Genomic DNA, 18,504 nt, shown 5'->3' on the forward strand with positions numbered 1-18,504 from the left:
GTGAGTGAAAGGTTTCCATACATGGCTGGGCGGTGGGCGGGGAGATTTCCAGCCACGGGCCAATCACAGCGCGCGTTCAAGAGAATAGACGTTCGATGACGCACTCTGGGATTCCGTTGACGCGCGTACAGCGAAGAACCGCAGCATTGTACTCTTGAAACACACCGCACACACACACACACACACATACACACAGACAGACAGACACAGACACACTGCTAAATTAAACTCGATAAAGCTGAATTTAATATTTGATATTTTTAGCAGAAAGAGGCTGACTCACCGCCAGTCTGCGCCGAATACTGAATTATATAATTCCCCACAAGTGTCTCTTTGTTGTGCAGTAGTGAGATTTGCTGATAAAATGGAAAAATATGATTTTATGATTTACAAACAGGAAGTCACAATAGATTAGACGTTTTTCTATTAAGCAGGGGAAAATTAATGCCAGTTGTCTTACGGTAAAAGTGAACAGAAATATTGGTAAAAGCTGCTTATTTAAAATTTGACCTGGTGTGAACCATAGAATAGATACCTGTACCTGCTTTCTACAGGGGGAGGAGCTGGGTAAAGTAGTGACTGTCCCAGGACTCCAGAAGTCCAGGGCTCCCAAAGGCTTTTCTGTGTGTGAACTGGTTTGTGCTAATTTAATTTGAAAATGTAGTCGGGAATGTGCATCAAAAAGCACAATATCCTCCGACATGAGGGCCTTAAGGTGGGTCCTGCTGTGAGGGCCTGTCTTGAAGAGGGGCACTTTGTCGAAATCTAGTTGTAATATCTTTGTTATCTCAGTTTTCTGCTGCTATTTTGCATATTCCTAAATTAATTGGTGTTCAATCAAATTACCACACAGCAAATCTGGGGCCAGGTAGTATTCTAGCATAGAAAAACATTGCACAGAGAGTGGGAGGAACAGGGGGTTAAAAGGGGCCCAACAGGTTACACAGACCTGCCATGTACGGGGGTTTGACACAATACCACCTGTACAACATAGTGCAATCCAATCCAATCCAATTATTGTGCTCCTGATAATAATAAGCTTTCTAAAGCTTATAATGTTGAAGTATTTGAGAGTGTCAGACGTGCTAATTCAAGGTCATTTCAAGGGTAATATTTTGTGGTGTTTTTGTATTGCAGCATTGCATGGTGTATGTTATTATTATAGTAATAATAATAGTACTCTAGTATAGTGTCTTCCTCTTATATGTGTCTGTATGAGGTCCAGTCAGAAACTATAATGAAACTAATTGAGAAATGTTGACTACCATCACTCGGAGACCTACATTTAATTAAACACTCATACTCTTTGCAGGCCTTCTGTAAGATCCCAGACCTTTACTTCTCTTTCCACCTGGAGTTTGGTTTTCACAAACCATTTTTAAAACCCACAGAGGCTCACTAATGATCACTACCCCTGAATGTCATTCATAACACCATGGTGGCCTCATGGGAGGAAGAGCTTTTCACAATCTCATGTAACAGAGGAAGGACACACACAAACACACACACACACACACACACACACACACACACACACACACACACACACACACACACACACATACACACATCAAGCTGAAATTGTGATTAAAAAAATACTGAATATTGCCTTGTTTCAAGGGAACAACTCAGCTGTTTGTCAATGAGAGCAGCACTGTGATCCTCGTTCGTGCTGTCTGCGGTCATCCTTGCAAGAATATCAAGTTATATGGCTGCCATCAAGACAAAATTCTTGGACAGTACACATTTTTGGCTCCTATGCCATTGGTTGCTGCAGTGAAAACTAGTCACCATCCCACTGAAGTTTTTTTTCCCCCTTTGAATGACTGTGCATCTGTGGTGTCAGGCCAGCATTGGCTGGGCCTTCCTGCTGCTGCACAGAAACTGATTTCACTGGTTATCTGATCTAGGTTATCGGACACAGGGCACATTTTGTGACCTGAACAAAATCCTGTCTTTGGATCTCTTTTGGGCGCAGATTTAGATGAAAAAGAACAACTTCAAGTTATTTGGTGGAAGGACGAGGAAAAACGTTGTTGTCAGTTGTGTTCTGTGTGTGTAGAAGTTGTGAGAGTTTGGACGTTATAGTGAATTGTATTATGTATTACCTCGTGCATAGCCAGAGCTCCACCCACCAACACCACCACCTGTTGCTCCTTCAGAGTGCTATTTTTGAGTTGAGGAGATGTTTGTCATTGTGGAGAAATCCTCTAGTTTGTCAGTCCAAACTTGCCATACCATGTTTGTGTTTGTTTCTGGTGAGATTTCACCGGCTTAACATCTCATTTAAAATCCACAAGCGACCAGTAGAACTATGGGGGATCCATGAGGGAGCTCAGCATTGTAATGACACTGATAACAAAGTATTAAGTAATAAGTATTTTCATCAGACAGGCCGACATACAGTTACAGCTGTTACAGCCGGAACGAAAGTTACAGCTGTTGCAGTCAGTTATCTGTCAGATGGTAGTTTGCATACAGATGTAAATGAGGCAGAGATGATGCTATCAGTTGTGCTTTGCATCTTTTTCCAAACTTCAGAGGATTCCACTGCTTAGTCACATGTATTCATTCTCGATTTTAGCTCTGCGTTTACAGCCTCATTCACTGATTAGGAAGTTGACAGAGATTAAGGTCAGCTATTTTATTGTGAAGTGGTATCATTCATTCATTACTTGTTGTACATATCTCCTGTTTCGTTTAGATGGTATAATAATGTGTAATCACATAAATTCGGATAAATGTGTCATTAAATATTCTGATATATCTGATATAACGTAATCTATCAGTGCACCAGTCTGAAAAAGAGAGATGTGTGAAATGGTGAAATGAAGGTGATGTTATCTTGAATACGAAAAGGATAAAAACAAGCCTGTGGTAAACCTAACAAACCCATTACGCCGCTTTCTTCTCATGCGTACCTCAACATTTACACTGACTGAAAAAACACTGTGAGAACAAGACGGGAGTCCTGCAACACCTGCCCCTTTACTTCATCTATGAGCAGTCTGTTTTAAGACTTGCAGATTAATTTGTGTCTGGCACAGCTCGTATTCTGCACCCAAAATATCAGCGTGTCTCAGCGGGTAGAACATCGGGAACTCCAGTAAAAGGTGATTGGGTTCAATCATGCCCATTGGCTTCGTCATGCTAAGCAGTCACATTTATGATTTTATGGGGTGCACAGGGTGTGGATTGTTCGAAACCCTGCAACATGATATGAAGTTATGTTTGTGTACGCGTGTGAATATATGTATGTTTTGTTATGTGTTTTATTTATATGTGCACTTGATCCAATATTTATTGTTTATAGAGTTGTTCTTATACACTGAGCGTCCTGAAATATAGAAACACCTGTATGATGTAACGCAATGCAATGCAACAGCCCAGTAATAAATGCTACCTTACTTAAAAAGTTCAGTTTTAGTGAAGACTACTCAGTTCAGTGATTTTGATGCTGTACTTTGTGGTGGTGGTATGTTGGACAGCGTTAGATTTAGAGGTATTTCTAATAATATTTACTAATATACTAATTTTAAGTTACATAATGACATTGGCATGTGATTGGGACAATATAACAATGTGACAAACAACAGCCTCAAAAATCCCCATGAAGTTGAATCATCAGTTAAAAAATTAAGTAGCTAAAAGTGACAAGTTTCTCAAAGGTGGCATTTATTTCAGGACAGGACTGTTTTCCATAACAATATTAAGGTTACTAATTTTCTAGTCACTCAGTGTATATTAAGATGCAAAATATTATAAAGAGTACGGTCTAGACCTGCTCTATAGGAAAAGCGCAATGAGATAACTTCTGTTATGAATTGCCGCTATATAAATAAAATTGAATTGAATTGAATTGAATTGAATTGAATGGATGGATGTCAATGACATACAGCTGAGTCTGAAGTCCCGCTAGCTGCTCTGTGAGGCTGTGCTTAAAGGCTGAGCGGTTGCTTTGAGCTGAATGCCAACATCAGCATGCTAACATGCTCATAATGCTGATGGTTTGATGTTTGATGATGCAGGTATAATGTTTACAATGTTCACTATCGTAGTTTAGAGTGTTAGCATGCTAACATTTGCTAATTAGCACTTGAACACAAAGTTTAGCTGAGGCTGATGGGAATGTCATTAGTCCTGGTAATTAACTAAATTAACTCAACTGAAGGTATGGAGCACCATTTTTCCAAAAGATATTCGCTTATTTTGTGTGTTTTGATGATGCTGTGGAGAGAGCGCTGTCTAACACATTACTCCAAAATCTGCCATAGGTGTTTAATTGGGTTGAGATCTGGTGACTGTGAAGGACATAGTATATAATTCACATCATTTTCATATTTTTCATGACCACTTGTGTCCTGTATTCATTTTATTTCTCCACTGATTTATTCATGTTTTTTCCTTTATTTTGTCACTGGTTTGTGTTTCCCCAGTGGAGACAATTAACTTTATTACACCTGTACAGTGTATTATTGTTGTGATGTATTTTGGACAGTTTGATCTGGTCTGATCTAAATACAAGAATAAGTAAGGAGAGACATTTTTGTTAATGCCTAAAGGTTTTGACACTTCAGTATAAACATATTCTAATTACATTTCCAATCACATTGTTATATCTAGAGGCCCTGCATCATAAAACAAAAGTAAATCCATCACTGATGCTTCTTTTATATAACAGACATGTGAAAGTAAAAGAAAGTTGGCATGAAATGCCAGGGATAATCTGTATGCCCCCTTTAGTACCACAATATGGAATATGTTACAAAACACAGAATTTACAGACCATGAAATTGGCATATTTGAAGAAGCTGCTATGTCCATGACGAAAATGATGACTAGGCCTCCTTGTAACACTTCCTCTTTTCTTTTTTTTTTCCAAACACATGAGACAGTTTTATATCACTCCCACATTCCTCCACAAGGCTTAAGTCACCACTGTCCTTATCGTGTTCCACTTTCCAGTCTCAAATGAAAAGACATAAAAGGCATCTCATATTTTACATACAGATCGCATATATTATGACCTCCTCCTCCACTCCTCCCCTCCAAAGCTTTTACTGTCCTTTATGTTTAACTCATAATTGTGTAGGAATAACAGAGTCACTATGTTTTAATTGGCGGTGACAAGTTACATGACCGTGTACTGCGAGACAGTTTATCATCAGACACTGCAGCACAGGAGCAAGTGACATCTTATCCTTTAAGTCTACTGCTCACACTCCATCTGGGGGTGCAACATGGGAACAGGACATGGAAGTGTAAAAGGTAAATATAATTCGTAAAAGTACCAATACAACCATGTAAAAATACTCCATTATAAGTAAAAGTTGAAATGTGCAATGAAAATTCTACTTAAGTATAGAAGTATTAAAAGTAAAATGGCCCCAGTGACTGATGTATGAATGTATGTGTGTGTGTATATATATATATATATATATATATATATATACATTCATATATATACATATATATATCATTCATATATATACACACATACATTCATATATATTAATGATATTAATTAATGAGATAGGAAAGAAGAAAAAATAATGTTCTGCCACAAAAATGTGTATTCATATTTTGGTTGTTTCTCAAATTTTTGTTTCTTTGTAATGAAATATTGTATAATGTGCCCTCTTTGAGCCTCAAACTGTTATTTAAATGCAACCATTTGAGAAGCTTAGAGAAGAAGAAGTGGAGTAGAAGTGTAAAGTAGCATGAAATGGAAATACACAAGTAAAGTTCCTCAAACCTGTACTTAAGAACAGTGCTTGAGTAATGTTACTTTCAACCACTGACTGCAATACATAGGTTCTTATCTATTGTTGACAGGCTTATACAAAAATATAAATTGAAATTATTCACATTAGTTCTGTAATTCTGGCTTGCAAAGACTACGTTTTTTTCTAATAAATCTATTGCAGAAGTCACACCGGTAAAGAGCCACTAAAGCCTTATTTGAGCAGATGGTTTTTAAACCAACCTCAGACTTTTCTGGAAACAGACTGTGAGTAGTGATCTTAAACTGAATGAAGTTTAAAGTGGTTGAAACTCATTTTGTAATCACGACGTCTTCGACTCTCATCTGTGTTGAGCCTGAGGGCCCGCACTCAGCACTGCCCTGACCAGCTGACTGTAAGAGAGCTTGAAGCTTCTCCTTTCATTATATTTTATTATAACGTTCTCTAATTATCGATCTGGTAAAAAAAATAAAATAATAATAATTAAAAAGCAGTGGATGAAATGCTCCTCAGCAGATTCTCCCTGCAACATGAAACCTGAAACTGGCCAAAGCAATCAGATCAGATGTCAAATCAGATGTAATCACATATAAATCAACCATTTATCTGGGATAGTGGACAGATTTAGACCCCACCTTAAGCAGCTGCTAATAGTTTGACAGCATGACTGCTCATTAACTAGCTTGGCTTGTGTTGCCTTTCAGGTTGGGGCTGAAATTCAGCTGAAGGATCGTGAGAATCTGTTAAAGGTAATTTATCTGTTACTGAGTCACTGGTGTCAATGCTGCTGGCTGTGACTCTCATCTCACAGTTCACAGCTTTATATGTGTTTAAGCGTCAAAAAATATTTGATCTGCACATCAGGAAATAGACAAAAATATCTGAGCATCAAAGCTTTAATTTAATTTCTTTCCATCAGCTTATAAAAAAATAAAGTTATTAACAAATTCTAGCCAGTTCAAGAGGAATATTGATATTTTTCACTGCTTTATAATGTTTTTATTATTTTTATGTCTTAAAACTGAATGGGTAAAATGTTGTTTTTAACATTGGTTGGAACATTGTAGAGACTATACAAGGAGACAGATACCTGACTAATACCCTTTTGCACACAGACATTTTGACAAGTCACAGAAGGAAAAGCCGAGGTGCAAATAATACATTTAATGACTGCTGAATCCCCTTTAACTGCTTCGGTTTCAAGGTCCTGGTATTGTGCCTGCTGACTCACTGTCACAACTTGAATATAGCAATGACATCATTAGTGTTATAAGTAACACCTGTGCTTTTCCTACTATGACAAGTCAAATTTTCTCCTGTGAAAAAGGGCTATATTTTGCTTGAATCCAGCAAAAACATATGTGTGAAGCCGATCCTCCAAAGAAAGAGCAATGGCAATGGTATTGTTAAGGAAATGTACTCAGTGGAAAAAACTCTTGAGAGTCAAATAAAGTATTTTTGACAGAAATTGGGAAAAGTGGACCATTTATATTAATCAAAATGCACAGTACATGTCTGAGTACCCCATGACAAGTCTTTGTTTTTATCTTTTATATCTCTTTTTCTAGTTATTTTTACTCCTATTCTAACACGTATTCTTTATTGCACACTAGCCTTTTTAGCACATCCTCAAGAGTATGCCACCCTGCATTTCATTGCACGTATTGTATGAGCTTGTTACATTTAAAACTTTGTCTTTGAATCTTTGTTTCAAATCCGAAAAACGCAATAAACCTTAAACTGTTTAAAAGAAAAAAGGTTGGTTTGTATCTTCTGAAAACAAAGTTCACAACCTGATGTTTCCAACTTTGCATGATTCAGTGTCAACACTGTGCACAGAAACTGTTTGTGAACTAATTTACCACTGGAGGGCAGCATCTTGACATGACTGAGTAACTTCATCTCAAGTAAATTTCCTATTTACTGGATTTAGAGGTCAGTACTGCTCTATATTGTTGCTTCGTAAGGAAAATTTGTGAATGACTTTTATTTATATTGTCTGGATAAGAATCAACAGCTGTGGAACGCCAGCAATTTTATATATATTTATATATATTTAGCAACGGGTTTTAGTTAGCTAATTAGTTTCCCTATTTGCACAGGTAAGAAAATACAAAAACCATAACACATTAAATGATTTAAAAATGATTTGTGGGCTTATAAAGACATCTCACATAAATGAAAAATTTAATAATGACATTGATTTGTCACTGAAAAAGGGGGGGGGAAAGCTATAAAATAATACAAAAATACAGAAGATTAAAAAAATATATGTGCCAAAAATAAAATAAACATGAGATACATATATGCCAGGCCTAAAATACAAATGCTGAAATAAACACAAGTAGAGAAAGATGCCAGTGTACTAAATTCAAGTAGTTTGGCTCATCAGATGAGGATGATGATGTTGCCATAAGGTATTTATTCCACAGCTGAATTGAAAGAGAGTTGTTTGAAATCTAAATGATTTACACATCTGATGTTATATATGTGGATGTGTTATTACTTAAAATCTGTTAAACGTTATAGGTACAAACCATACAGATACTAATGTGAGAGACTATCAATAGGCCTACACAACTCATGGGGCTGTCAGTGTTGAACAGTAACTTTTGATCCAGATTACATTAAGTGAAAATGACGCAAGGCCCCGACTGTGCTGTCATCAGAGACATTTCATCACAGCCCGTTTTAAATAATGAGCTCTGTCTTTTATTTTATTTTCTCTTATTTTCTGTCTCCGTTTTCAGGTCACAAGAATGGCCCCCTTTGAGCCTTCCCACTCTCACATTCCTCCCTCATCGTGGGCCCACCTACACTTACTGGCCCACACACACTGGGCTGGACCAGCACTGGGACAAGTAGTTTGAGATCTTCGGGCAGGGGTCTCCTGACTGTTCCTGAGTCCAGGATGAAAACTAAGGGGGACAGAGCTTTTGCTATCAGGGCCCCGAGGCTCTGGAACATCTTGCCCGAAGAAATTAGGTTGTCTGAGTCAGTGTCTTCGTTTAAGTCTAGTCTCAAAACACATTTTTATCTGAAAGCATATCCTGATTTTACCTGACTGGCTGTTTATTTTACTGTTTACTTTATTGCTTTTGTGTATTTTATGTGTTTTATTTCTTTATATTTCGTCATTCACTGTGGTATTTTATTTTTCTTGTTGTGCAGCACTTTGTACTTTGTTTTGATAAGTGCTCTATAAATAAAGTTTTATTATTATTATTATTATTATTATTATTATTAAGTCTCAGGGACGGACCTGTCAATGTCTCTGGGGCTCAGTCACTGACAGTTTATGGGCACGATAAATGATTTTAGGTGTGGATTATGGAGCCACAAGTACTCACGTCCTCTACTTAGGTTAAAAGAGCAGTACGACATTTTGGGAATTAGCGTATTCACTTTCTGGTGGAGAGTTAGATGACAAGTGAGTTAGCTAGTTAAGCTAGCTAAATGTGAAGCTACAGCTAGCAGCAAGTTAGCCTAGCTTATTAGTGCAAAGGTACAAAACAGGGAAACTGCAAGCCTGGCTCTGTCCTACCAGCACCTCTAAAGCTCACTAATTAACACGTTATATATCGTGTGTTTAATTCGTATAAAAAACCGAAATCAATAATTTACAGTTTTATGGGGGTTATGTGCCGGACTATTTCTTTACCAGGCAGTAACTTCTCTTCTGCCTCCGCTGGTTGCCTGGCAACCGCTCAGAGTCAATAAATGCCCCAGTACATAGATATGACAAATTGTCGTTTTTACACTTGGATGGATTAAACAAACATTAAAGAACAGATATAACATGTTAATTAGAGGTGCTGGTAGGCGGATTTTGTCACTGTTGGACAGATACAGGCTAGCTGTTTCCCTCTGTTTCCAGTGTTTGTGCTAAGCTAACCAGCTGCAGACTGTAGCCTTATATTTAATGGACAATCATGCGATCTTCTCATCTAGCTAGCTAACTCTCTGCCAGAAAGCAGTACCAATAAAAAAAGTACCAGTATAACAATATAAAAAATACTAAACGTTATGCATTCAAACTACTTAAGTTATAGTATAGAAGAACTGCTTGAAGTATCAAAAGTATAAGTACTAATTCTGCAGAAAAATGGTCCTGTCAGTAATATATTAATATAGGTTTAGATTGTTATTAATACTGATCAATTCATAGCATTTTATTGTTGTAACTAGTCAAGGTGGAGCTAGTTTCAAATACTTTATATACAGTTAGGTAGTTTAGTCCACTGGTTCTCAACCTTGGTGTCAGGCCCCCTCCAAAAGAGTCACAAGATAAATCTGCTGCTTTATTATGAACTATTGGATAATTTTACCTTTTTGGTTCTCAAACTGTTATTTAAGTGAAACCATCTGAGAGGTTTAAAGGGGAAATGACTCTTTGGTGGATCTACATCTGAAACCAAGTAAATACCATAGATATCTGTGTTGTCGTGTTTGTGGTCATCGTTGCTGTCTCTGAGCAGAGGCGTGGACGAGGGTGGGGAATGTAGGTCCCACAGGGAAACAGTCTTGAAGCATTACATGAGGCCCCAAACACTTGGGTCAAGCCAGGAGGCAGCGCTTAACACCTCCAGGAACTCCCCATAACCAACATCTCCTCACAGGCCTGCACGGCCGCCGCGGTAAGGCTGCTGGTGCTTTTGTTTTGATTCTTCTCCAGGCCTGGGACAGTCGCCATCAGTGACTCACACATATTGGCTCTTGGCTGACTTTGGCCCCTTTTCATCTTAAACTTTTTTTTCTTCAATGAATTTCCTCTTGTTTTTCCAGATACAGTCCATGGATGAAATAGCGGTGTTATTGTCTAAAAGTTTCCTGGACCTGTTCAAGGTCAGGAGCCAGTTGTTTAAGAGTAAGCAGGGGGACTTTATAAAGAGTTTGTGTGTGCACCGGGGTTGATTGCACTGTTGCAAGTGAAATCCCCAAACAATACAAAGCCTGGCTTGTCAGTATTAAACAGGGATTGAAGAAACTTGTAGAGGGTGGAAGAGAAATGTCAGCTGTTACAACCACAGCTGCCATTCAGCTGGAAATGGATAATAGCTTTGCCCCAATGTGCTTATGTTTGGTCTCTTTTCAAATCACAGTGAATTCCCCAGTCTCATCTGCATGCAGAGTACAGTCACTGTCTGTTTTGGTGCTGAATTCAGCGCAACAAACTGCTCTCATATACTTTAGCGAAAGGAGGAAATGATGAAACAGTGAGTCATGTGAAAATAACATGTCTATAGTTTTTAAAGATTAAACACAAAAGGAGATTTTTTTTTTTAATCAAACACTAAAATGAGTTTAGCTCTAAAATGATTGGACTTGCTGAGAAAAACATAGAAATGTGATGTGAGATGTATTCTAGTAATCATGGGATCGAAAAGAAGCAGTAGCAGCCAAGAAACCACAAAAGTGACTAGACAGACAAACTTCCTCCTGTCCCAATACTAAAACAGTAACTAACAGTAATTTTACCAATATGATATCACAACTTTATAGTGTCTCCTTTCATAGTCGTCATTCGCATGTCGCCTTCCCCCTCAAAATAAAATGCATCTCAGTAGATGCATTGTTTGTTTGTGGGTAGGTCATCATCACCGCAGATGAGTCAGTTCTACCTTCTTGGATTGAGAGTGAAGGACTTTGAGGTGAAGAGTGTGTGGGCAGAAAGTGAGAATATTTTGAACAGCGTCATTTAAAAGCACCCGTCTGTATGCTATGTATCCTCACACTATATAAATATAATATATTTATGGATACTCAAGGTAATTTCAGACCACTCCCTGTGTCAGTTTCAGGTCGTTTTAACATGGAAGAGGGGCTGTTTGGTACTGTTCTGTAGGTCAAACAAAAGCATAATGTCATCTTCCTAAGAACAGAGAATTTCAGCTAATCATAATGTTTTCTGGGAACACGGTACAGTATCTCTGGGCTCCATCCTCTCTGTTTTCCTGGAGCTGGCTCTTGAAAAAACCCTGGTGAGTCAACTTCCTTTCTCCTCTTGGACAAACACCACAGCTTACAGCATTCCTGAAGCCCAGACGCTCCTGCTCTGCAGCCTGAGCTTTCAGGCGGGCATGCTGATTTCATTTGCTCTGGCATGGTGGGAGATGAGGACAATATGCTGTACTCTGCTGTACTGTTCAGTCAGTGTGGACGTGGTGGTTGTATTTGTTCAGCATCCCCTGGAAAAAAAATTTAAAGACGTCAGAACATGCTGATCCCCACCACTTCCTGTCTTTGGAGACAGGAAGAAGTTACTGTCGCCGTTCTCTTTCTTTCAACCCAAGTGTGGATGTCTACAGGTCTGCACATTTCTCTAGACACTAGTAGTTACACAAATAGTTTGGGGGCTTTATTTTTGTGGAAAAAGTGTGCAAATATTCTAACTGAAAAATCTTGCTGTTACAATTTCTGGGGAAAGGTTTCAAACTGAGGCCACACTATGATTAAAGATATAACCCCATGACACTTCCTGCCATTGTATTTGAGGACTTTCTCTGTCTGTGTGCACACTCTGCTCTGGCACTCACAGCTGTCAGAGGTTTTATATAACAGAGGCTCAGTCCTTAACCCCAATATGCATGCTGGGTCAAAAATGACCAGGTTGGTCTGTTTTGGGGGGTAATATTTTTGTGAAAAATACATTTTTGCATTTCATATTACAGCTATTCCTCAAAATTTTAATTTTCCGCATTCAAATTTTACTTTACCTGTTTTACTTTTTAAAAAAAAGACATTTTGTAGGCCATTATTACCTCAACTTCCCATAAGTAGGTCAAAAATTACCCATATGCATTTCTTTTGGAAATTAATAGGAATATTTCATCCTTGTCGGTTCTCTGTATCAGGTATACAGTGTTTACTGTGGATCACATCTCAACTGTCAACTGTCTTAAGCATTAACACTCAGCTACATTAATTTACATTTTACATGTATTATCAATACGTTTTACCTTAGAAACTGTTTGTTTTTACCTACAAAATAGATTGTTTTACATAACATTTATACTTTGATTACAATTATGTGAAAGAATGTCTGCTATTATAATCAAATTAGCCTTCTTTTTAGCAAATGTGCTCATGTTAGCTAGCTAATATTAGCTAGCTAGCTAACATTGCTGTATTTGTGGATGTAGCTCGTTCTCTTTATACATCCATGACGTAGCCACGGTAGTTGTCATTATCTGTCACCGGTCATTTGTCATCTGTCAATCGTTCATCGCCAGAAATGTATATATATATATACAGAATAAAGTAAAAGAAAAAAGTAAATACTAATAATAGAAAAAGAGTACAGAGCAAAGTAAATAAGTTAGCTAAGTAGCGTAGCTTGGAGAGATAGCCTGCTTGCTAATTTGATTTAATGGTAAAGATGACAAATAAACATTTCAAACTTTTAATAATTCTGGTGTGGAATTCAAATAATTATTTTGAGTTTAATATAGCATGGATTTACCATCAACAAAAACAAATTATTCATAGACACTGATTCAGCAGCTGATTGAAAATCTGAACACTGATCTGTAAGTCTAAGGGTTGAACAAAGTAGTTGTAACATTTTCAATAATGTTTTTTCTCTCTTCCGTGTGTGTTTGTGTGTTGGGGTTGGTCAGAGACTGGAACCAACAGAACATTGGCAGGTGTTTCCTTATCTGACTGTGTTCACAAACACTATAAAACTATCATGAAAAAGAGGAACCTGTGTAACTGAACGTTCAATCTGACGCCTATTGTACACCATCTGTGCACACGCTGTGTACACGTTTCACATCCTGAGGAAAAACATCTCACATACCGCAAATCAAGAATATAGCCTGCAAATGATTAAGATTAATCCAGATTTAACCCTCCAGATCTTCCAGATCTGCTGTATCTGTGGACAGAAAAGACAGAATGATGCAGAGTTTAAGCCAAACACAGTCACATGTGTATTGTATTAAGACTAAGCCTATGATCCACCACTTTAGGATGTTTTTAATACCTACTAATATATGAAAAAAGTATTAAAAAAAACAAGTGATTCATTCATTCACCCCTAAATTTACACTGAGATTAGCCACATGCAGCTGTTGTTTCCTGTGTTGGCATTGCAGTGGTAATGGCTTTCTGACATACAAGCAGCAATGGGAAATAAAAGCATATTCAGTGACTCAGACTTTCACACCTGTCACTCGTTCAAACGGGAAATAAGTATAAGTATAAGTGTGTGTGGGTGTGTTTGTGTCTGTGTGAGAGGTGACAGGTGAAGGGTGAAGTCATATAAGGTCTTACTTTGTAAGTGGAGATAGCCAAATGATGAGGAAGTGTCGCTACAGTTATTTTCTGTGGACAGTCAAATCTCTGCCATCAGCTTCACCTTACCTGGTCTGATACAGTAAAACATACATTCATAATCTACTAAACACTGACAAAACTGTGCACCACTTTACTGGACTTCACCCTGAGATGCAGGGCTGCAATCTAACAGATCCTGTAGTGGCTTTCCTTGCCCGACATGAATTAAAAAAAACAGCTCTACTTTATAATGAAAGATCTATTCAATAAAACCCTAATTTTCCTTCCTTATCCTTTAAAGACACACTCCAGCCATTTTAGCATTGCACTTTCATTAGGTTGGGGGACTCAGCAGCAGAGGCTGAGATATCCTGATTTTTAGTCACTAGCATGGGTCAAACCCCAAAAACACTATCCTACAATTCCCACAGCGCAACTCATTATGCAGCATAGACCAGACAGGCACATACGGGTACTTAAAACGTCACGGCCGCGCCTCTTTTTGGGGGATAGAAAACAGAAGATCCTATAGATGTCAATGCAATTTGAGTGTTTGGATTACAAGTTTGTATGGACTTTTATAGACATGTTTGATGGCCAGATATTGCTCATCCAGACATCTACACATATTTGATCAAATCGTTTGTTTTAGTTGGACGTGGCAGCCATGTTTGCATCACTGATGCTGCTATAACGTTACTGTATGATTGTACTCCAGCAGCCTCCCACTCAAGCTAGCTATCCATCAGTAGCAACTAGTTACCAGCATCATTTAGTTATTTACCACACTGACAGTGAATGTTCATCAGTATCTTATGTGCCTCAAATCTCAGTGTGAAACATTTTGGTTATTAATACGGCTGTTTCTAGTTTCACAGTAGTTTCTCACGTTTTGTGAAAGCACGATTCTTTCCTTGGCACTTGGCGTTTGATGAGGCGATGCCGGTCTGGTCCATCTTTCATTAGACCCTCCCCATCTGGTACCCATGTCTTTCAAACTCCACCCACAAGTTTGTAATGGCATCTTTCTGTTGAAAATGTGAAGCAGAGTAGGGATTTCTGGCACAACTTCACCTACTTCCAAGGTGCATCATGGAGAAGGTAAAAAGTCATAAGAGGTCTTCAGCAACACTTGTAGTATAAACAACTTTAACTTTATAGTGAGACCAATGTCAGCTTGTGGCCTTCATCAGGGTTTTCATATAACACAATTAAGCTGTTTTTTATACTTCAAGTGCTGCTGGAGTTTTGACCACAGTTATAAACTTTAAAAAGCAACTTTCACAGCCACAGAAGACAATATACAACTGTTTTCACAAACTCTTAAAGTAGTACTCTTCATGACAAGTAAACTGATCTTCATGTGTAAAACTGGTGGAGTGTCACTTTAACTGGTCGGATCAGTAAATTTTTTACTAGAGCTAAATATGAAAATCAAAGGTTTATATTTAATGATGTAACTCCACCACTAGTTTCCAGTACAGGAGTCCAACATACTATAATTAATTTTTAGTGCAGCCTTTCTCCAACTTTTGATGAATGAGCTTCTCTCTGAAATGTTTTATTTAGCAAATTGATGCATGTTAAAGCCCCTGAAAACTTGAATCTCTCTATAACGTTAAACATTCATGACTAAATTAGCAAAAAATTAAAGTTTACGTTTGGAAGAAAAACTTCCTTAGTTATCATTTATTCAGAGTTTAACACTCAAATACTAATCTGCTTCATCAGGACTGTGTGGGTGTCATTGGATCAGATTTCACAGATAGTGCCTGGCAACATTTGCAAACAAACCACACAACTGTCATCAGAGTTTGATTCAAATGTTGCTCACCTTTTATTGGTGCATGGAAATACAGTACGGGACATCACCTTTTTTCCAACTGAGGACCTCCCACTTCAAACCATTAAGAAAAGCATGGGGAAAAATCTTTCATGTAAAATAACCAAGAATCTTCATGTTGGACCCCATTGCTCATAATAAGAAGCTGATTGAGAAAATGTGTTTTCAGGTCCTTTAAGCTTTCATATGTAAGCTGTTATTTTTATTTCTTAATGAATCTTTTATAATCAAGCACCACTGTGTTGACATGTGGTTTTGGATCTGTTAGACCCATGAAGCTAATGGAAAACTTTTATGGACTGTACGTAGGGGTTGATAAAACACACAGCTGTCCAGTTCCTAAATAAGAGGTTCCAACTGTATAACTGAGCTGTCCATTAACAAGCTACTGGGTGGAAATTATGAGCAGCGGCTTCAGGAAAGAGGCTTTTACAGCTACAAAGAGATAATATAACCTTTAAGGTATATCAGCTCACTGCTGCTGGGAAACCAAATGCAGAATGTTTATCTCAGATGCAGATTGTGAGGCGCGTTTTTCAATTTGCATTTATTCAAGTGTTCACTGTAGTTGTTGAGGGTGATGGCTGTTAACTCACCTTGGACAGTTTTGTTTCCTCTTGTTGGCCCTGTGTGCAAAACTCACTATTTTGTGGGACATTTTACAAGTAAAGGATAGTTTTTATTTGTAACGTTTGACCCTGAACTCTTCTGTAAGTCACACCTGTTGTCTCCTGAGGCAGGTGTCCAGTCTAGCGGTTTATTTTATTGCACGTTACCTGTTCTCTCTCTTTATTAAACACAAACACTGATAGACAAACATGGAGATAATCACATGCATATGATGCTGTCTTTTTTTAACCTTGCAGTTGGTTGTGTTCTCCTATCTTTATGGTGGATTTCCGGCACATTTGTCACCCACATCCTGTGCCTTGACGGCCCACTCAAGCTCCTATCCCTCTATCAGATACAACATACACAACTCTAAAATGCCACACTGGCCACCCACACTCTCTGCTTCAAACGGGTTAATTTCTTGCATGAGACCAACATTTTTTTTTGTCTGGTGTCTTTTCTATGCACATATTTGTACTTCTTTCTTTTTAAACAATAGGAACATCTGATCCATTAATTTAAACGGGGGCACTAACGGCCAGTCAGAAGCTGTGACGCACGCCAGGCTTGAGAAATAGCACTCTGGTCTGAGATGTTTCGCCACAGATGCTCAGCTTTGTCTTACAGGCCTTTCCGCTTCCTCTTCTCAAAACTCATTTCTCATCACTGACAGGCAGTAACAGGACTGGAGCAGTAGGTTCAAGTCTTTGGTAACTGTGTCTTTAAGACTGCAAATTCAGTGATCGAAGCTTCAAATGCATTCGCTTCACTTTTAATGATTTCTGGTTCTTTTCACGCAGTTCCCTTTACCTGTCACATGACTATCACATGCATGGTTTGCAGAGCATTTAATACAAGTGCAGACGTTGAGATAAATCTGTTTCTGTTGTGTCGGCTTGTTCATTTACATACAATACTTTTGACTCTATAATCAGTAAGAAGTGAAGGGACAAACCAGGTTGGCACCAAAACAAAAATGTGAGCAAAAAGAGTAAGAAATGCAGCAGTGATGTAGGCAATGGATGGAGTTCCAAGGTCAAGGTGCCCCTAGGCTAGAGTGTCTTTATAAAGCGACATAGTCATAGTTTAGTAAAAAGTATGGATGTTTTTTTCCCTCCTGATCTTGGCCGAGTCCTTAATTATTAAAAAATTCTACTGATTTAGCATTGAACTCCTATAACACTGTCAGACTCACGGTGGACAGTTTTTAAAGCGTTGCAGTGGAACCAGAGATATTCCATTTCCTAAAAGAAAGCGAGATTTTCTTGTTGGAAAATTGTTTCGGAAAATCATGTCCAGGTCACACTCAGAGTCAATGGACTTCACCATCCCTGCAGTCATGCCAAGGCTGGAATTTGTCTGACCAGGGAAAATATTACAGTAGATATGATGTGACCTGATGTACATGAAAGGCAAGATATGAAACAGTAAACAGACTCCCTAAGATAGAAGATTTTGTTCATTTTATTTATTGCTGCAATGACTAGTTGATAAATCGATTAGTTGATCGAAAAATAATCAAGCAAAAGAAAAAATGCTAAACATTTGATGGTTGCAAGTTCTTAAATGTGAGAATTTGCTGCTTTTTTGCACTGCGCTCTCATGTTTTATAGACAAAATGATTAATCAATTAATCTAGAAAATGATCGGCCGATTAATTAATAATAAAAATGAATTATTTGCAGCCCTGATCTCCACTAAATGATTGCAAGTTTGAACTTAAGATTTGATACATTGTGCAGAAAAGGGAGTTTTTAGTTGCAGCATTTTGTTTTTAGACACCAGTATGTCATTTAGGTGATTGTATGAAGAGTTTTTAGAACACAACGCCGTTTGGAGCATGCATTTTCAGTTTTTGGTGTTTGAGTTGGGCCTTTTCATCAAAACATAGATGAAAAACTGTAATCCAGCCATTCTCAACATAATAAAAATGATCATACATTCTAGTGACAATGAAAAGATGGTAACAAAGTCAAATTTAAGAAGCGGTCTTTCTAGTATTTTAATAAGAATGACTTAATTAAA

This window comes from Siniperca chuatsi, linkage group LG10, assembly GCF_020085105.1.
Source record: "Siniperca chuatsi isolate FFG_IHB_CAS linkage group LG10, ASM2008510v1, whole genome shotgun sequence".
Taxonomy (NCBI): domain Eukaryota; kingdom Metazoa; phylum Chordata; class Actinopteri; order Centrarchiformes; family Sinipercidae; genus Siniperca; species Siniperca chuatsi.